Source organism: Macaca nemestrina, chromosome 6, assembly GCF_043159975.1.
Source record: "Macaca nemestrina isolate mMacNem1 chromosome 6, mMacNem.hap1, whole genome shotgun sequence".
Lineage (NCBI taxonomy): Eukaryota > Metazoa > Chordata > Mammalia > Primates > Cercopithecidae > Macaca > Macaca nemestrina.
The window spans coordinates 163899318-163921226 of NC_092130.1; positions in this window are offsets into that span (position 1 = coordinate 163899318).

Below are 21909 nucleotides of genomic sequence, written 5' to 3' on the forward strand. Positions count from 1 at the left end.
AAAAAAGAAAAAAAAAAAATGTACTTTTTTTTTCCTAGATAGAAACGTAGGAGTAACATACTAAATGAATACTTGGTTCCTTATTCTTCTAGAAATAGTCCTTTTTTTTTTTTTTTTTTTTTTTAAGACAGGGTCTCACTATGTTGCGCAGGCTGGTTTTGAACTCCTGGGCTCAAGCAATCCTCCAACCTTGGCCTCCCAAAGTGCTGGTATTACAAGCATGAGCCACCACACCTGTCTAGGAATAGTCTTCATCCAAGATCTATCCACAAACCCCTCAAGAAATAGCTCTCCTCTCACCTACACAAAAAGTTATTTTGAAACTTCGTCAGGCAGTATTTTACTAATTTAGCCTATATAGGAATAATGGATAATGTAGATATTAAAAAATCCATTTGGGCTATAAATTATGCTTGCAATCTCAGCACTTTGGGAGGCCTAGGCAGGTAGATCGCCTGAGCCCAGCAGTTTGAGACCAGCCTGGGCAACATGGCAAGACACTGTCTCTGCAAAAAATCAAAAAATGAACCAGGCATGGTGGCAGGCACAAGGTCCCAGCTACCTGGGAGGATGAGGTGGGAGAAGTCGAGGCTGCAGTGAGCTGTGACTGCGCCACTACGTTCCAGATTGGGTGACACAGTGAGACCCTCTCTCAAAAATAAATAAATAAATTGGCCCGACACAGTGACTCACGTCTGTAATCCCAGCACTTTGGGAGGCCGAGGCAGGTGGATTGCCTGAGTCTAAGAGTTTGAGACCAGCAAAACCCCGTCTGTACTTAAAAAAAAAAAAAAAAAGGCCAGGCTTGGTGGCCTGTGCTTATAGTCCCAGCTACCTGGAAGGCTGAGGTGGAGGAATTACCTGAGCCCGGGAGGTCGAAGCTGCAGTGAACCAAGATTGCACCACTGCACTCCACCCTGGGCAACTCTGGCCTGGGCAACTGGAGTGAGACCCCATCTCAAAAAAGTAAATAATGAAATAAAAAAAAAAGGTTAGGTACAGTGGCACGGCCGGGCTTGGTGGCATGTGCTTGCAGCCCCAGCTACCTGGGAGGCCGAGGCACAAGAATCACTTGAACCCGGGAGACGGAGGTTGCAGTGAACCGAGATCATGCCACTGTACTCCAGCCTGGGTGACAGAGCCAGACTCTGTCTCAATAAATAAATAAATAAATAATAAAAATAGAAAATGTTTTTAAAGATGGGATCTTGCTATGCTGCTCAGGCTGACCCTGAACTTCTGGGCTTAAGAGATTTCTGGGCTCAAGAGATTCCCTCCACCTCAGCCTCTCAAGTAGCTGGAACTATAGATGTGCACCATCACTCCCATCTCACATGTTAATAAATTTAATCACTAAGTCCATGACTTATTCTAGATTGTTCTCATGTGCTACTAACATGCTTCTATTCAGATTCAGCACTGGGGAGTGTTGTAGAGAATAGGATTATTGGCTGGGCGTGGTGGCTCACGCCTGTAATTACAGCACTTTGGAAAGCCAGAGGGTGGATCATTTGAGGTCAGGAGTTCGAGACCAGTCTGGCCAACATGCTGAAACCACATCTCTACTAAAAATACAGAAAAAATAGCTGGGTGGGGTGGTAGGAGCCTGTAATTCCAGATATTCGGGAGGCTGAGGCAGGAGAATTGCTTGAACGCAGGAGGCGGAGGTTGCGGTGAGCCAAGATTGCACCACTGCACTCTAATCGGGGTGACGGAATGAAACTCTGTCTCAAAAAAGAAAACAAAAGAGAGAATAAGACTGTCTTTGGAAAACTCTACTTTCTGCATTCTTTTTCTTGAAGCTTTTACTCTTCCTAAGGCTCTTCCTGGGCAGTGAAATTGATTCAATAAACTGATTCAAAGAAGATACTAATGCTAAATCTAGGTGTTAATAAGTAAAACTATACATCACAATCATAATGGATATTACTCCCTTCTCCAAGGTTTCACTTTCCACAGTTTCTGTTTGGGTTTTATTGTCTTTTTGTTTGTTTATTTTGTTTGAGACAGGGTCTCACTCTGTCTCCCAGGCTGGAGTGCAGTGGCATGAGTATGACTCAGTGCAGCCTCCACCTCCTGGGCTCAAGTGATCCTCCTACCTCAGCCTCCCAAGTAACTGGGACCAGAGGCACATGCCACCACATCCAGCTAATTTTTGTATTTTTTTTTTTTTTTGAAGAGACAGGGTTTTGCCATGTTGTCCAGGCTGGTCTCAAGCTCCTGGGTTCAAGAGATCCCCTCGTCTCAGCCTCCCAAGGTGCTGGGATTAGTGAGCCACGGCTCCCAGCCAGTTTCTGTTATCTGTGGTCAATCAGCATTGTCATGGCTCAGTGATCCTCCTTCTGACACGCAGTGAAAAGGTGAATAGTAGTCAATGCTGCGTTACAATGCCTAGGTCACTCACCTCACTTCATCTCATCATATAGACATTGTATCATCTTACACCATCACAAAAAAAATGGAGTATAGTACAACAAGATATTTGGAGAGAGACCACATTTATATAACTTTTATAACAATATTTTATTATTGTTGATCTTTTCTTTTTTTTTTATTTTTTGAGATAGAGTCTTGCTCTGTCGCCCAGGCTGGAGTGCAGTGGTGTGATCTCGGCTCACTGCAACCTCCGCCTCCCAGGTTCAAGTGATTCTCCTGCCTCAGCCTCCTGAGTAGCTGGGACTACAGGCACACACCACCATGCCTGGCTAATTTTTGTATTTTTAGTAGAAATGGGCTTTCGCCATGTTGGTCAGACTGCTCTCGAACTCCTGACCTCAGGCGATCCACCTGCCTTGCTCTCCCAAAGTGCTGGGATTATGGGCATGAGCCACCACAATGGGCCTGTTGATCTCTTACTATGACTAATTTATAAATTACATTTATTATAAGTCTGTATATATAGGGAAACAAAATAGTATAAATAGCACTTGGTACACAAGTGCTATTTAATCCACAGCTTCAGGCATCCACTGGGGGTCTTGGAACTTCTCCCCCACAGACAAGAGGAGACTATCTTCATTTAAGAGAGAATATCTACACAAGGCAATGCTCTGAAATCACAACTATTCAACAGTGGAATTTCATGCACTTTACATATATCACTGAGGTAGAAATATGGAGCCTAAAGGTGTTTTTACCAGAGTAGCTTAAGCTATATAAAGCAGTTCTCTTTACACTGTAGTGATTGTCCAATGACTCCACATTTCAAACCCGGAAGTACACTCAGCTTTGTAAACCATATGGTAGAGTAGAAGTTCTCCCAATGGACCTCCACTTAACCAACTCATTTGGGTTAAGCAACACTCTTCAATTTATCTGTAAAGCAAATCGACTGAGACTCACAACATGCTGAAAGCTTGAAATTAATAGGCTTCCCTCTGGTACACGACAAACACAGGTAACTTTGATAAGCACGGAGTCACCTATCAGACTCGGTCTGCGCTTATCAAAGTCAGTTGTTTGTTCTCAAATATTTTTATATGAAACAGACTTGTTATTTTAACTAAGAATTTAATTAAACTAATTAACCATTATGAAAACCAATTAAATAAGAGGGCAAAAAGAAAGAGAATTGCTTTTTCTAAGAAACTACAGCTGACTACTTTACAAAGATGGAATAAAAGTAACTAACAACTGCTGTCAAAGTAAATTTGGGTGAAAGAACCATACATGACTCAAGGTGGGCTGCGTCATGAAAATCTAGAAGAATTATGTACTTTGATTGCTTCACAAATTCTTTGAATTCTCCTTTGTAATAAAGAAACTAAAGTTAGAATTCACAGCTGGTATGCTGCAGGATGTCAGTTATTGAAGAAAGATGATGCTGTATTCCAATTAGTGGGCCCAAACCTTATAGGAAAAAAAAAAAAAATCCTTGGCCCTACATCAAAAGATTAACAAAGGAATGTAGATGTAAGTATTTTAAGTCAAATGGATTTTTCTGTATTGTTTTATGAAACAGGGTCTTGCTCTGTTACCCAGGCTGGAGGCGCAAACACAGCTCACTGCAGCCTCAAACTCCTATGCTTAATAGATCCTCCTGCTTCAGCCTCCTGTGTAGCTGGGACCACATGGGTGTACCACCATGCCTGGCTACTTTTTTTAATTTTTATTTTTGCAAAGACGGGGATCTCATCATATTGCTTGGGCTGGTCTCAAGCTCCTGGGCTCAAGCAATCTTCCTGCCTTGGCCTCCCCAAGTACTGGGATTACAGGCATGAGCCACCACCACACCTAGACTAAGTCAAAATGTTCTAAAAGAAATTGCATCACTTTTTTTTTTTTTTTTTGAGATGGAGTCTCACTCTGTCTCCCAGGCTGGAGTACAGTGGCGCGATCTTGGCTCACTGCAAGATCCGCTTCATGGGTTCACGCCTTTCTCCTCCCTCAGCCTCCCGAGTAGCTGGGACAACAGGGGCCCATCACCACGCCCGGCTAATTTTTTCTCTGTGTTAGCCAGGATGGTCTCGATCTCCTGACCTCGTGATCCGCCCACCTCGGCTTCCCAAAGTGCTGGGATTAAAGGCTTAAGCCACTGCGCCTGGCCGAAATTGTGTCACTTTTTAAAAAGAGATTCCTTTCTATGGTCCACTTCTTAAATTAAATAAACAGCCTCTGGTTTCAGGTGACAGTCTCAATCTCAACAGAAGAGAGGTCCTATAAACTCCTTAAACCTGTCATCAACCCAGTACCCATGACAGCCATTCTCCTGAGCTGGCTGTAGGCCCTGTCCATTTCCTTTTTACCATTTTTCTCACATTCCCAATCTCCAAAAAGAGGAAAGGATAGGGAGAGACTTTTGATGACTTCATTCCCATAAGGTGTGACTCAGCTACTGTCACGTCATTCCAGACAAACAAGGATGCTTTGGAGTAGAGGACCAAGGAAGAGGAAGTAACCACACCCAATGGATGGGGAAGACCAGCTGATTTGGAAGGGAAGTGAGGAAGAGGATAAATAAAGAAGTTGAGGGGGAAAAAAAAAGGGGGACCCAGGCACGCTCAAATGCAAAAGCAGAGATTTAATGAAAAGCATGAGCGACTGTGATTAGAAACTGAGAAAGAAAATGGTTATATATTTTTAAGTCTCAGTCCCATTTATCCAAATTGGGTCCTAGTCTTTTGTTGTTGTTGTTTTGTTTTTTTGTTTTTGGACAGGGTCGCACGCCTGTCGCCGAGGCTGAAGTACAGTGGCGCAATCTCAGCTCACTGCAACTTGATGTCCCAGGCTCAGGTGATCCTTCCACCTCAGCCTCCCAAGTAACTGGAACCACAGGCTTACACCACCACGCCCAGCTAATTTGTGTATTTTTGTAAAGATGGGGTTTTGCATGTTGCCCAGGCTGGTCTTCAAATCCTTAGCTCAAGTGATTTGTCCACCTCAGCCTCCTAAAGTGCTGAGACTACAGGTGTGAGCCACCACGCCCAGCCTGACTCCTAGTCTTGAAGGATCAGATACAAATGAATCCTAAATTGACATCACAGGCTTCCTTCAATCTCTTGAAACTCTTCCTTTTACTCTCATTAGACTAATTGATAATTACTATGCTTTTGAAGTGATACAAACATTAACAAAAAATAACACGGACCTATTAATGCAATTTAACATAAGAAAAATCTACTCTGGTGGACTTTTAAAAATGGAACCACGCAGGACTGGGCGCAGTGGCTCACGTCTGTAATCCCAGCACTTTGGGAGGCTGAGGTGGGTGGATCACCTGAGGTCAGAAGTTCAAGACCAGGCTAGTCAACATGGTGAAACCCCATCTCTACTAAATATACAAACATTAGCCGGGCATGGTGGCGGGCGCCTGTAATCCCAGCTACTTTGGAGGCTGAGGCAGGAGAACTCCTTGAACCTGGGAGGTGGAGGTTGCAGTGAGCCAAGATCGCACCATTGCAATGCACTACATCTTGGGTGACAGAGCAAGATGCCATCTCAACAACAACAACAACAAAAATTCCATAATCAGATAAACAATTCTAAAACCACTACACATGTATAACCAGAATTGAACAATTAAGTATATGATGGCAGATGGCAGAAGCCAGGTTTCCCACTGTTGGAGGGGGTTGTTACAAAGAAGCAAGGGAGGGAGACTAGGATACCCGATGTACTGGATTAGAGAGGGAGATATCTGTATGAACTAGTGTTTAGCTTAATATGAAAACTGACTGGGCATGGTGGCTCATGCCCGTAATCCCAGCACTTTGGGAGGCCGAGGCAGGCAGATTACCTGAGGTCAGGAGATTGAGACCAGGCTGGCCAACATGGCAAAACTAAAAATACAAAAATTAGCTTTGTATTTTCACAAAAATAATGTGTTTAGTTTTTATGTTTTAGTTTTTTACAAAACTAAAATACAAAAAATACTACTTGGGAAGCTGAGATGGGAGAATCAGTTGAACTCGGGAGGTGGAGGTTGCAGTGAGCCGAGATCATGCCACTGCACTCTGGCCTGGGAAACAGAACAAGACTCATAAAAAAAAAAAAAAGAAAGAAAGAAAGAAGAAAGAAAGAGAGAGAGAAAGAGAGAGAGAGAGAAAGGAAGGAAGGAAGAAAGGAAGGAAGGAAGGAAGGAAGGAAGGAAGGAAGGAAGGAAGGAAGGAAAATGGATACATATAAAAATATTTATAGGTTTGTGCATATAGAAGGGTTAGAGTATGAACATATTTCCTTGCTTCGTTGGCTGAGAGAACCACCTAGAAGCAATGACACTTCAGTAGCAAAAAGCGCACCTCACACCCACATCTTTATTCCTACAATCATTCTTTGGCAGAATATATCACATCTTAGAGAACCGGCTGACCCTAACACTGGTGCAGGAAACATATAAGATGCAACTGGAACATCTTACAGTGCCAGAAAATAGGTAGTGCTAAGGGAAAAAAAACAAAAACAGCTGGGCGTGGTGGCTCACACCTGTAATCCCAGCACTTTGGGAGGCTGAGGCGGGCGGATTATGAGGTCAGGAGATCGAGATCATCCTGGTAACACTGTGAAACCCCGTCTCTACTAAAAATACAAAAAAAAAAAAAAATTAGCTAGGCATGGTGGCGGGCGCCTGTAGTCCCAGATAGTCGGGAGGCTGAGGCAGGAGAATGGTGTGAACCCGGGAGGTGGAGCTTGCAGTGAGCCAAGTGAGCCACTGCACTTCAGCCTGGGCGGCAGAGCGAAACTCCATCTCAAAAAAAAAAAAAAGAAAAGAAAAAAAACCCCACACATACACACGATAAGGATATATCAAAGGGGAACAGAAGTCAACTGAAAGAGGTCCCGATGGCCAAAACTGAAACAATTTCATTCCCAAGATAAAGTGGTATTGGATTAGAATAGAAAGTATAAAATAAGTACCCATGAGTCCTTATGGTTAGATAGGTAGGTAGGTATGTAGATGGATGGATGGATGGACGGATGGATGGACAGATGGACCCAATGGGCAGACAAATGATTAGATAGATGATAGATAGATAGATGCATACATACATACACGGATGGATACACAGATACATAGATGGATGGATATATTGATTGATTAAAGGGTAGATAGATTGAAGGACAGATACATACATAAATACACACATGGATGGCTGGCTGGATGTATAGATACATGGATACATAGATGCCAGATAGATGGGTAGATAGAGAGATAGAAGGATTGATTGACTGATTGATTGATTAAAGGATAGACAGATAGAAGGGCAGATAGAGACATACATACATGGATGGATGGATGGGTGTATAGATACATAGATGATGGATGGATGGATAGATAGATAGATAGATAGATAGATAGATAGATAGATAGACAGATAGGAGAGATAGATATAGTCCAACCTCCCATGCAGAGTAACTCTAAATAAAATTTATGCACATATTCCACCCTAAAGGAGGTGGAGCATAACTCCTCACTCCTTAAACTAAAGTTGCGCTTAATGACTTCTTTCCAGGCGGGGCATGGTGGCTCATGCCTGTAATCCCAGCACTTTGGGAAGTTGAGGTGGGCGGATCACAAGGTCAGAAGTTCAAGACCAGCCTAGTCAACATAGTGAAACCCTGTCTCTACTAAAAATACAAAAATTAGTTGGGCATAGTGGCACATGCCTGTAGTCTCAGCTGCTCAGGAGGCTGAGGCAAGAGAGAGAGAATCACTTGAACTCGGAAGGCAGAGGTTGCAGTGAGCCAAGATTGTGCCACTACCCTCCAGCCTAGATGACAGAGTGAGACTTTGTCTCAGAAAACAAAACAAAACCAAAAAACCACACAAAAAAGACACACCAAAAAAACTGCTTTCCAAATAATATAATATGGGAGGAGAGAATAACTTTCCTTCGTATAAATCACACATGAAAACTCCTCTGTCTTTCCTGCCTAGTCATTTGTGCATCTCCAGAACATTCTGCTGTACCCTTTATCTAATAAACACTACCTCAGGTAGATGATTAGAGTTAATATCAACAGTGACAAAAATCATGCAGATAGTCTGTTCCTTTGAAATAATGTGATGAGAATTCCACTTTACCTGTGTGGTCTTCCTCCCAAAAACCCATAACTCTAACCATAAGACAAACATCAGGCAAAGCCCAATTGAGAGACATTCTACAAAATACTTGACCAGTGCTCAGACAAAGCAAGGAGAGTCTGAGAAACCGTCACAGTGCAGAGGAGCCTAAGAAGTCACGATCCTGGAACAGGAAAGGACATTAGGTAAAAATGAAGGAAATGTGAGTAAAGTATGGACTTTAGTTAATAATATTTTATCAAGGTTGGTTAATTAATTTTGGCAAATGTACCACACTAATGTAAGATGTCATTAATAGGGGAAACTGAGCGTGGGCTAGGTGAAAACTCTCAGTACTATCTTCAAAACTTCTGTAAATCTAAGATCATTGTAAATTAAAACTTTTTTTTTTTTTTTTTTTTTTTTTTTTTTTTTTTTTTGAGACGGAGTCTCACGCTGTTGCCCAGGCTGGAGTGCAGTGGCGCGGTCTCGGCTCACTGCAAGCTCCGCCTCCCGGGTTCCCGCCATTCTCCTGCCTCAGCCTCCTGAGTAGCTGGGACTACAGGCGCCCGCCACCGCGCCCGGCTAATTTTTTTTTTGTATTTTTTAGTAGAGACGGGGTTTCACTGTGGTCTCAATCTCCTGACCTTGTGATCCGCCCGCCTCGGCCTCCCAAAGTGCTGGGATTACAGGCTTGAGCCACCGCGCCCGGCCTAAAAGCTTATTTTTAATTTTAATTTAATTTTATTTTTTTTGAGACAGAGTTTAGCTCTTGTTGCCCAGGCCAGAGTGCAGTGGTGCGATCTCGGCTCACTGCAGCCTCCACCTCCCGGGTTCAAGTGATTCTCCTGCCTCAGCCTCCTGAGTAGCTGGGATTACAGGCGCGTGCCATCATCCCCGGCTAATTTTTTGTATTTTTAGTAGAGACGGGTTTTCATCACGTTAGCCAGGCGGGTCTCGAACCCCTGGCCTCAGGTTATCCACCCACTTCGGCCTCCCAAGGTGCTGGGATTACAGGCGTGAGCCACCAGTGCCCAGACAATAAAAGCTTATTTAAAAAAAAAAAAAAAAAAATCTCAGAATATAGTATAAAAAAAGAAAAAAAAATCAAAGAAAACTTATTTTAAAAGTCAATACACTGATTAACAAAAGGGAGGATTTGTCATTAGGTGTATTACCCAATGCTAAGATATAATTTAACATTTCCAGTGTGATGAAATACAGAGTCTTTATTTTATAATTCATATAAAAATCCTACAACATATTCAGACAAAGAAGATTATGAGAAAATGACATACACAATTGATGTAGTTTTTAAAGCTAGGCTTTTAACGTTAATCTTCAGAGACAGCATTGTCATTAAGAGCCCAGGAAAATATAAGATAACATCAAATTATCTGAGCTAAATTAGTGGAGGCACATTTTTAAAAGCTCAGCGCTTGGATTCTAGTTTGTGTGATCCTGGATAAATGACCGGGCCAGAAGTTTCTCCATCTAAATGGTAAGATAATCCTAAACAGTCCCTAATGTCCCTTGACCTTTTTTTCCCCCCGTCCCCGAGACGGAGTCTCACTCTGTCACCCAGGCTAGAGTGCAGTGGTGCAATCCTGGTCCACTGCAACCTCCGCCTCCCAGGTTCCAGCGATTCTCCTGCCTCAGCCTCCAGAGTAGCTGGGATTATAGGCGCACACCACCACACCTGGCTAATTTTTATATTTTTAATAGAGACAGGTTTCACCATATTGGCCAGGCTGGTCTTGAACTCCTGACCTCAGGTGATACACCCGCCTCAGCCTCCCAAAGTGCTGGGATTACAGACGTGAGCCACCACGCCTGGCCATGTCCCTTCAACTTCTCAGTGCCTATCATTCCATCCAGGGTAGTGTGGAAAACTAAGAAATACCTTGACCTAGTGTGCAAAGGATTTAGGTTAGAGAGTGAAAAATAATCTATCAACAGCAAGCATTAATTGAGAATGCTGGAATGGGGCAATTCTTAAGGATCCTTAATGATAATCTAGACTTTGCATGGCTTTCTTTTTTTGTTTTGTTTTGAGACGGAGTCTCGCTCTGTCACCCAGTCTGGAGTGCAGTGGTACAATCTCAGCTCACTGCAAGCTCCACCTCCTGGGTTCACACCATTCTCCTGTCTTAGCCTCCCGAGTGGCTGGGTCTATAGGTGCCCACCACCACGCCTGACTAATTTTTTGTATTTTTAGTAGAGACGGGATTTCACTGTGTTAGCAAGGATGGTCTCGATCTCCTGACCTCGTGATCTGCCCACCTTGGCCTCCCAAAGTGCTGGGATTACAGGTGTGAACCACCGCGCCCGGTCATGACTTTCTTATCAGAATTTTTTTTTATCAGAAAATGACTGGATATTTTTTTTTCCCTCTAAAAGCCCCGGAAGGAAATATACAGCAGAATTGTAAAAGTTATTCAAAGAATACTTATTCCACAAGCCCCACTTCTCAAGCAGTGAGAAAATTTGGTTTTAGTCTAGAAATAGTTCCCACCTTTCAAGGTGTCTTAGATCTTCAATTAAAAATGAGGTGTAATGAAAGCTCTGAGTCCATTTTGATGTTTAACTGAAGACAGTTAACCATCAAGTTTAAGTCAAGTCCCAATACTCCCTCTTATTTGGCCAAGATGTAAGGAAGCCCAGCTGCTTGCTCTTTTGACACCAGTGAAAGTTTAAACCACACAAGCTCAGAAATACACGTGGAACCCCTCACCCCTGGCCACCTCCTAATCATAGTAAAAGCCAACGTGGTTACCTTTCCTGGCCACCTCCTAATCATAGTAAAAGCCAACGTGGTCACCTTTCCCTGCTCTCGAAAGCCATTTTGAACGTGCTTGGAAGTCTGCCTTGCTCTCCCCAGAAAGTCTCATTAAGTGAGTAATAAAATTTTTCATTGGGAGGCCGAGACGGGTGGATCACGAGGTCAGATCGAGACCATCCTGGTGAACACGGTGAAACCCCGTCTCTACTAAAAATACAAAAAATTAGCCAGGTGTGGTGGCGGGTGCCTGTAGTCCCAGCTACTTGGGAGGCTGAAGCAGGAGAATGGTGTGAACCCAGGAGGTGGAGCTTCCAGTGAGCCAAGATCACACCACTGCACTCCAGCCTGGGCGACAGAGCCAGACTCTGTCTCAAAAAAAAAAAAAACCAAAAACAAACAAAAAAATTTTCATACCCTTTTGGTGCTGCTGTCGTGTCATAAGTACGGACATTAGCAATTTGGGAGGCCAAGGTGGGCAGATCACCTGAGGTCAGCAGTTTGAGACCAGCCTGGCCAACATGGTGAAACCCCATCTCTACCAAAAATAGGAGAATTAGCCAGGCATGATGGCAGGCACCTGTAGTCTCAGCTATTCAGGAGGCTGAGGTGGGAGGATCACTTGGAAGTTGTGGTGAGCCGAAATTGCACCACTTTACTCCAGCCTGGGTGACAGAGCGAAATTCTATCAAATAAATAAATAAATAAATATAAAATAAGTACAGACATTAGGACCAAATTTTTGGTGGGGTTCCATCCTGCCTCCCCACAATGACACAACACGAGGAGACTTTATTTTGTTTTCATGAAACATACAAGAAAACTCAGTTGCTGGTTATTCACACTCGTAATTATGGTGCCATCTCACAAATTATCCTGATAGGACTGTTCCTAGAAGTAGAATACGGTAGTAAGTCATGTCCTTCATAAAGAAGAAACCCATCTGCTTTAAACACCCATTGGGTTTTAGCATAGTTTGTTGAGTTAGAACAAGAGTAAGATTGCAAGTCCGTTTCTATCTGCTAATGAACAAACACTAGAAAGTTCTTAGAGGCTTACAGACAGCCTGTTAATAACATAGGCCAGAGTCAAGAAAAATAAAACATTTTTAAGGGCCTATCATTTGAAAGAACCTCTAACAAAGAAAGGATTAGATTAGGCTCTAACCCTCAGGATTTCTAAAATAGCAAAGAGCACAGCTGCATTTTAAATCATCCGAGTGCGTGCATTATTTAGTAACTCCTTTTGTAACTGTTAGCACTACAGGTGCAATAAGAGAAAGTTAATTTTAGATGGCAGGGCATTTCCATTTTGTATATGTGTGTGCATATGATTCATTCTCAAAAGGCTAATTTGAAAGCCTCAGTGAAGATGTTTCTGTTGAGGCAAAACTGAAGCAAAATACTTTTATTCTAGTCCATCGTGCGGAGTTTACTCTGCCATATAAAGTGGAGAATTTTCTCATTAATATTTCTGAGCTCTGTAATGCTTCATTTTCAGCTGGGTTAAAAATAAAAGACATCATAACAGCGCCAACTAAGTATTTCTATCAGGGTAGGAGTAATAAGCGGTTTGTGGCTCCGTGGGGATTATCACATTACATTCATGGAAAACCACCAGTGCAACCCAGGCGACATTCAAGTTTGCCGTTAAAAGTAATATATAGTTGTCTTGTGCTGAGGTCAGACTAATCTGGATAAGAAAGAAAAATGCTCTAAAAAAAATAGAATACAGAATGAAAAGAAAGACAATATTCCCCCTTGTTGGCTTGTCCCTGAAATTGGGCCCAGGCCAACATGCACACCCCGCCGCTTCCTGCTGGCATATTCTGGGGGTGAGAATCAATCCGCTCTTTGTAGATATTAAGAAATTGTGGAGGCATTAAAAAGGCAAACACTGAATAGATCTAATGTAGTTGGAGACAAAGGGTTTAAGTGATGTGGAGGAAGAGAGCAAGAGGAAAGCCGGTCAAGATCTGGGCCAGCCAGTGTCTCATTGGAGGGACTGGGGAGACTCAAGGTCACACCCGAGTCCCCCCCACAGCTCAGAGGTGACCCTTGTTTCTACTACTCTTAATGCTTTATGTCACCAGCCAAATGCAAACAGCTGATTTCCCTTGGGACTAGACTTACAAGGGAAGTTTACGAAGCATCCAAAGTGCAATGTTTCTTTAATGTGCTATTTTAAGTTAACCTGCGTGTGTGTGGGTGTTGTGTGTATGTGTGTGTAGTTTACACATCCTGTACACAGTGGTGGGAATGTATTCTTCTCTTGTCTTTTTTTTTTTTTTTTTTTTGAGACGAAGTTTCACTCTTGCCCCCCAGGCTGGAATGCGATGGTGTGACCTTGGCTCACTGCAACCTCTCCCTCCCGGGTTCAAGCGATTCTCCTGCCTCAACCTCCCAAGTAGCTGGGACTACAGGCACCCACCATCACGTCCAGCTAATGTTTGTATTTTTAGTAAAGATGGTGTTTCACCGTGTTGGCCAGGCTGTTCTCGAACCCCTGACCTCAGGTGATCCGCCTGCCTAGGCCTCCCAAAGTGCTGGAATTATAGGTGTGAGCCACCATGCCCCACCTCTTCCTTAGTCTTTTAAGAAACATAAACTCTGTATGCATCATGTCTAACAGGTACTTCTGTTTGAGCCTTGATGCACAAAATTGTTTTAATAATGACTTAACCTTGAGCCAATTTTCAGTGTTAAAGCTTTCACGCCACACTAGAGAATAAAGTTGAAAGGGTTTTTTTCCTAAGTGAATGACCAAAGCATTATTTTGCTAAAGCAATAAACTTCAACTGTAAATCGTGCCATGCAGTAAGTAGGTCACTGAAAACTAAAATGATATCAGATGTAGTCTAGGATTTCAGTTTAGCAGGATTATCTTTTCTAATTGCTGTTAAAATAAAACAACTATTTTTACTAAAAGCTTGGGGGTATGCTAGAGTGTTTTTAAAGCTATATTACAGCAAAAAAAAAAAAAATTCTTCCCATGACAAGATTTTATAAAAATGCATCTGTTCACCTTACCGCCTTAGTAAAATTGTACACTGGATAGAATTTTGATTTTAAAGATTTAGAGCCCTGGGATGCCACGTGGGCACTGTGAATAGAATTTTCAATCAGGAACATGGTGAAACCCCGTCTCTACTAAAAATGCACAAATTAGCCGGGCATGGTGGCGCATGCCTGTAGTCCCAGCTACTTGGGAGGCTGAGGCAGGGGAATCGCTTGAACCCGGGAGGTGGAGGCTGCAGTGAGCATCACACCATTGCAAGCCAGCTTGGGCAACAGAGTGAGATTTTGTCTCAAAAAAAAAAAAAAAAAAAAAAGAATTTTCAATCAGGAACTGTCATGCCCTTCCTAATGTGCTAGGAACACCACTGAATAAGCAAAGACTAAGTGAGAGAAGTTTCTCTTTATAGATTTCCAGCTAAAGAAATGATAGAATTTGAATAGGACCACTTTACAACCCCAGTAAATGGAGGGACCTGCCTGTTGAGCACCAAGGGTTGAGAACATCACAAAAGGAGAGACAACCAGATACTGCATGTCTCCTGTTGGAAATGCCCCACACTGTCTACAGAGTAGTCTCGCCCTACCCTGCTCCCTCAGAAACAACTTGAATCTGAACAAGTGTCTAGACCTAAATCGATATTTATAGGAAATGCAAGGAAGAGAGAAAAATGTTACTGAACACCATGGAGATGCCATCAGCAAAACTCATTTATGAAAAACTCTACAAGACAAACAACCTAGTTTCCTCAGCAAATGAGTTACAAGGAATTAGGAAAAAGAAAAAGTGCCAGGCACATTGGCTCTTGCTTGTAAGGAGGACAAGACAGGAGGATGGCTTGAGCCCAGGAGTTCCAGACCAGCCTGGGCAACATAATGAGACCTTGTCTCTAGGAAAAAAAGTTAAAACTTAGCCTAGTGTGGTGTGTGCCTACAGTCCCTGCTACTTGGGAGACTAAAACAGAAGGATTACTTGAGCCCAGGAGTTCAAGGCTGCAGTGAGCTGTGATCACACCACTGCACTCCAGCCTCGGCAACAGAGTGAAACCCTGACTGTGTCACCAAAAAAAATAAATAAATAAATAATTTTTTTAAATTTTTTTATTTTATTTATTTATTTTTTTTGAGACGGAGTCTCGCTCTGTCGCCCAGGCTGGAGTGCAGTGGCCAGATCTCAGCTCACTGCAAGCTCCGCCTCCCGGGTTCTTGCCATTCTCCTGCCTCAGCCTCCCGAGTAGCTGGGACTATAGGCGCCTGCCACCTCGCCCGGCTAGTTTTTTGTATTTTTTAGTAGAGACGGAGTTTCACCGTGTTAGCCAGGATGGTCTCGATCTCCTGACCTCGTGATCCGCCCGTCTCGGCCTCCCAAAGTGCTGGGATTACAGGCGTGAGCCACCGCGCCCGGCTAATAATTTTTTTTTAAAAAAGGAAATCTACATAGGGTAAGAGACAACTACTCATCACAAGGGGACCTCATATACTTCTTGATTCAAACAAACCAACTAAAAGAAAAATGACATAGATGAGGTGATTGAAAACCTCCTGGATATTTTTTATCATAGTTAAGCAACCATTGTTATTTGTTTTAAAAATAATAATGGTATTTTGATTATGTTGAAAGAGAAAATCCGTATATTCTGAAGACACAGACTGAAACATTTACAGATTTTTAATAATTAATTTTTTATTTGACAAAGGAGGTATGTTCTGGGATTACTTCTTCAAAGAATTATGACTCTTTCCTCTTCCCCACTCCAAGCTAATGTTCCCCTCCATCATATTTCAGTACTACCTTGTATATATCTCTATCTTTGCATCTCCATGTTGCATAATAATCTGTTTGAGTGTTTCTACCACTAGACAGAGCATCATTAGGTCGATGATCATGCCATAATTGACTTGGTTTCTCCAATGCCTGACACATGGTGAATCAATAAATGAATGAATGCATGAGCAATTCATTAACACCAATATTTTATTTTCAGCTGTACATGCTTATAGTACCAGGAGTTTTGAACTCCCCAATGCAAATGACGAATGGTTTCTGATTCCCAAGCAATAGAATTACCAAACAGCTTTCAGCCTCACTGTTTTAGCCATGTCTTCCTCCAAAGAATCGATGATTAATAGTCATAATAGCCAACTTTTATAGCCCACTTCCTATACACTGGGCACTGTTCCGAGTACTTATGTTTTAAATCATATTTTCATTACAATCCTTTGACATAAGGCCTAGTCTGATCATTCTCATGTTAGAGATGAGAAACTGAAACAGAGATGTGGGTCAGTGTCCGAGGTCTCTCGTAAGGGGCAGACCTGGGATTCATACCCAGGAAGTCTGCTTCCAGAACTTCTTCACTTGACCATGCTCAATAGCCTCCCTAAGATAACGAGAGCCTTGCTAACCGAGTAGGTGTGGACTCTGCAGAAAGCTGCATCTCTGGGCCATTGCAGTTCCAAGCACTTGATTCATAAATGATCATTTTATTCATGCCAAAAAACACTATGAAATAAAGGCAACCTTAGGAAGATAAATAATCAGTATCAGAATCATGTAAGATAAAATACCATAGCAGAAGAATGTAAGATTGTCTTCAGATGTTTTGAAGGTTTTCTTTGTATGTGTTTTTTGCTGTTGTTGTTGTTGTTATTTTTTGTTTTGAGATAGAGTCTCGCCCTGATGCCCAAGCTAGAGTGCAGTGGCACAATCTCGGCTCACTACAACCTCCAATTCCTGGGTTCAAGTGATTCTCGTGCCTCAGCCTCCCAAGTGGCTGGGACTACAGGCACCCACCATCACACCTGGCTAATTTTTGTATTTTTAGTAGAGATGGGGTTTCGCCATGTTGGCCAGGCTGGTCTCGAACTCCTGACCTCAGATGATCCACCTGCCTCGGCCTCTGAAGGGGGTGAGATTACAGGTGTGAGCCACAGCCTTCAGATGTTTAGTCAATCAAATTACTTCCCACTTCAGTACAGACGTTTTGCCCAGCTAGTTAAAGAGTGTTTTCTCGGGATGAGATCAGATGTGGCATTGACCCCATCCATAAGACACCCGTCATCTGACTGGAACAAAAAATGAATTCCCAATTTAGCTCTTTCCTTGTGCCTCCTGCCCCATCTGGATACTGCTTCTTTCTTGGACTAATATCACAGTTAATCACGGTTACAAAAACACGGAACATTCCTCCCTCATTTGAGGAATTTGGGATTGGTCAAAATCATTGTTGAACAAAATATCTAAGACAGAATGGGATAGACTTTGCTTGATCTTTCCTTTTTCTCTTTTTCCAAGGAAGAAAGAGTCTCACTGACTCCAGGATTCTTGGCTTAGCCATTACTCAAGCCACAAAGACTTCAGTTATCCAGTGAGTCAGCAGCCTTCAACCGCACTTTAAATAAAGGCCTTCTATCATGATACTTTTCACATGTGTTTTACTCCCTGTTGTATACCCTATAAATGCTAAGCTGTTACGATTGTTTTTCCTCTGATTTCTTTCTGAGGAGATAGACCTGACATTTCTTTCAAGAAGACTGTTACTTATTTTCTACTAAGACTCAAACAACAAACTTTCTAGTGAATTCAACTGGGAACTTCTTCTGGCCAATTCTAGCATCACTCTTTTTTTTCTTTTTCTTTTTTTTTTTTAGTTTTTCTTTTTTTTTTTTTTTCTTTTTAGACGGAGTCTCACTCTGTGGCCCAGGCTGGAGTGCAGTGGCATGATCTTGGCTCACTGCAGCCTCTGCCTCCTGGGTTCAAGTGATTCTCCTACCTCAGCCTCCTGAGCAGCTGGGATTACAGGCATGCACCACCAGACCCAGCTAATTTTTTTTTTTTGAGACGGAGTCCTGCTCTGTCACCCAGCTCCCAGGTTCAAGTGATTCTCTTCCCTCAGCCTCCCGAGTAGCTGAGATTACAGTCTCCCGCCACCAGGCCCAGCTACTTTTTTTGTATTTTTAGTAGAGACGGGGTTTTGCCACGTTGGCCAGGCTGGTCTCGAACTCCTGACCTCAGGTGATCCGCCTGCCTTGGCCTCCCAAAGTGCTGAAATTACAGGCGTTAGCCATCGTGCCTGACCTCTTTTTTTTTTTCCTACTTTATTGTGGTACAACATGCATATATAAAGTTTACAATTTTAGCCTTTTTTTTTTTTTTTTTTTGAGACGGAGTCTCGTTCTGTCGCCCAGGCTGGAATGCAGTGGTGCAATCTCGGCTCACTGCAAGCTCCGCCTCCCGGGTTCACGCCATTCTCCTGCCTCAGCCTCCCGAGTAGCTGGGGCTACAGACGCCCGCCACCACGCCCAGCTCATTTTTTGTATTTTTAGTAGAGATGGGGTTTCACCGTGTTAGCCAGGATGGTCTCGATCTCCTGACCTCGTGATCTGCCCATCTCGCCTCCCAAAGTGCTGGGATTACAGGCGTGAGCCACCGTGCCCGGCCAATTTTAGCCATTTTTAATTATATGACTCAGCAGGATTAAGTACATTCACATTGTTATGCAACCATCACCGCCATTTATCGCCAGAACTTGCTTCATCTTCCCAAATTTAAACTGTGTATCACTTAAATTCAAACTCCTAACCCCCAACCTAGGCCCTAGCAAGCACCATTATACCTTCTGTCTCTCCTAATTTGTTCTTTGCTTTTTTGATGGTTTTAATAAATGTAATAATCATGATAAGGGCAGTGGGTTGCTAAAACAAAGAAACCTATACCTTTTTAATCCTTAAATCCATTTTTCAACAGTTATTTAATTTGTAAATGATCCTTACTTTTTTTTTTAGACAGAGTTTCACTCTTGTCGCCCAGGCTGGAGTGCAGTGGCGCAATCTCGGCTCACTGCAACCTCCACCTCCCGGGTTCAAGCAATTCTCCTGCCTCAGCCTGGGATTACAAGTGCCCTCCACTACTCTCAGCTAATTTTTGTATTTTCAGTAGAGACAGGGTTTTGCCATGTTGGCCAGGCTTGTCTTGAACTCATGATCTCAGGTGATCCACCTGCTTCGGCCTCCCAATGTGCTGGGATTACAGGCATGAGTCACCTCGCCCAGCCTTTTTTTTTTTTGAGATGGAGTCTCACTCTGTAGCCCAGGCTGGAGTGCAGTAGTGTGATCTTGGCTCACTGCAACCTCTGCCTCCTGGGTTCAAGGGATTCTCCTGCCTCAGCTTCCTGAGTAGCTGAGATCACAGGTGCACGCCACCACGCCCAGCTAATTTTTGTATTTTTAGTAGAGACGGGGTTTCACCATGTTGGCCAGGATGGTCTCAATCTCTTGACCTTATGATCCGCCCACTTCGACTTCCCAAAGGGCTGGGATTACAGGCATGAGCCACCTCGCCCAATTGATCCTTACTTTTGATGCTCTGTTTTAATCCACTTGTCTGCACACTGCTTTTAGGCACATTTTATGTGGTTCTTAATGTAATCAAATATTGGGCAGGAAAAAGAAAGGATCTCTAACTAAAAATAAGTTTAAGGGCTGGGCGAGGTGGTTCACACCTGTAATCCCAACATTTTGGGAGGCTGAGGTGGGAGGATCACTAGAGGCCAGAAGTTTGAGATGAGCCCAGGCAATATAGCAAGACCCCCATCTCTACAAAAAAAATAATAATAATAATTAAAAAATTAGTCAGGCATGTGGCATGTGCCTGTAGTCCCAGCTACTGGGGAGGCTGAGGCAGGAGGATAGTTTGAGGCCAGGAGTTTCAGGCTGAAATGAACTATGATTGCACCATTGCACTCCAGCCTAGGCAACAGAGCAAGAGTCTGCCTCAAAACAAATAATAATAATAGTAATAAAACGAAATAAATAAATAAATTTAAAGTGTGCTGGAGAAATAAGTTGGTTTACCAAAGGCTTCAAATTATACGTATTTTGGTGACATCTTTCTTCACGAACACTGTTAACCATGGATAATTCAGAATTTCCTAAGTTTGAAACAGTCGACTGATTGCCCACAAAAAGCTTTGACTCACTTATCGAGTTATTTTAAAAGTAACTTTTCTCCTTTCTCAGATATCTTTGAGCTGGCACATCAGAAAAAGGCAAAGAAAGGTAAACCTCAGGAGAGAATTACCAGGGATAGCTAAATAAGGATGAACATCTGATAAAGCAACTTCTCAGCACCCAAGGGCAAATGGCAGGGTGAAAGATTCTTGTGTTTTAAAAGCTCAGTAGGCAGACCGCACAGCACAGGGGGAAGAACCCCTGCCTAATTTTTGAGACCTGGACGCTGTGAGGAGTCTCCCTGCGGGCAGATGAAGAGGCAGCAGTTCCACACCCAGAGGCAGGGCCTGAGGATCACATTCACACCAAAGAATGGAAAGTAAAACCCACCCCATTTCCAACTCCTCAATATACTTTTTTTTTTTTTTAATTTCAATAGGTTTTGGGGGAACAAGTGGTATTTGGTTACATGAATACGTTCTTTAGTGGAGATTTCTGAGATTTTTGTGCACCCACCACCCAAGCAGTGTACATTGCACCCAATGTGTGTAGTCTTTTATCCATCAGCCACTTCCCACCCTTTTCTCTGATTCCCAAAGTCCACTGTATGATTCTAATGCCTTCGCATCCTCATACCTTAGCTCCCACTTATGAGTGAGAACGTACGACATTTGTGTTTCCATTTGTGAGTTACTTCACTTAGAGCAAGTTTCCAATTCCATCCAGGTTGCTGTGAATGCCATTACTTTGTTCCGTTTTATGGCCACAGTTTCTTTTTTTTTTTTTTTTTTGAGACGGAGTCTGGCTCTGTCGCCCAGGCTGGAGTGCAGTGGCGCGATCTCGGCTCACTGCAAGCTCCGCCCCCCGGGTTCCCGCCATTCTCCTGACTCAGCCTCCCGAGTAGCTGGGACTACAGGCGCCGCCACCACGCCCGGCTAGTTTTTTGTATTTTTTTTAGTAGAGACGGGGTTTCACCGTGTTCGCCAGGATGGTCTCGATCTCCTAACCTCGTGATCCGCCCGTCTCGGCCTCCCAAAGTGCTGGGATTACAGGCTTGAGCCACCGCGCCCGGCCGGCCACAGTTTCTTTATCCACTTGTTGATTGACCAATATTGACTCAATATTCTAATAAAGTAGAAATTAAAAATAAAAATTATAGCCTGGGCAATGTGGCAAGACCCCATCTCTACAAAAAATTTTAAAATGCGCGAGGCATGGTGGTGCCTGAGACAGGAGGACTGCTTGAGCCAAGGAGATTGAGGCTGCAGTGACCCGTGATGGCACCACTGCACTCCAGCCTGAACAACAGAGTGAGACCCTGTCTCAAAAACAATTTTTAAATTAAAATTAAACGATCACGTAGGGTTAGTGAGGAAATGTCTCCCCAACGGATTTTCAAGAGCCTAATTTAATAAAATATATTTCATTATCACTGATGATAATAACCTTGTTTCTAAAACAAGATTTTAGAAAACTTTAATCTCCAAATCTCATTGGGGTGACAGTGCAAACACACACTTAAGATCTTTAAGCAACCCTTCTATGTGTTGTTTTATTAATTATATAATACACTAAATAGAATGTATATACTATACATGGTATGCATGGAGAGAGAGAGATCTAAAAAGCGAATTAACAAATGGACCACTAGTTTTTGGATATTACTC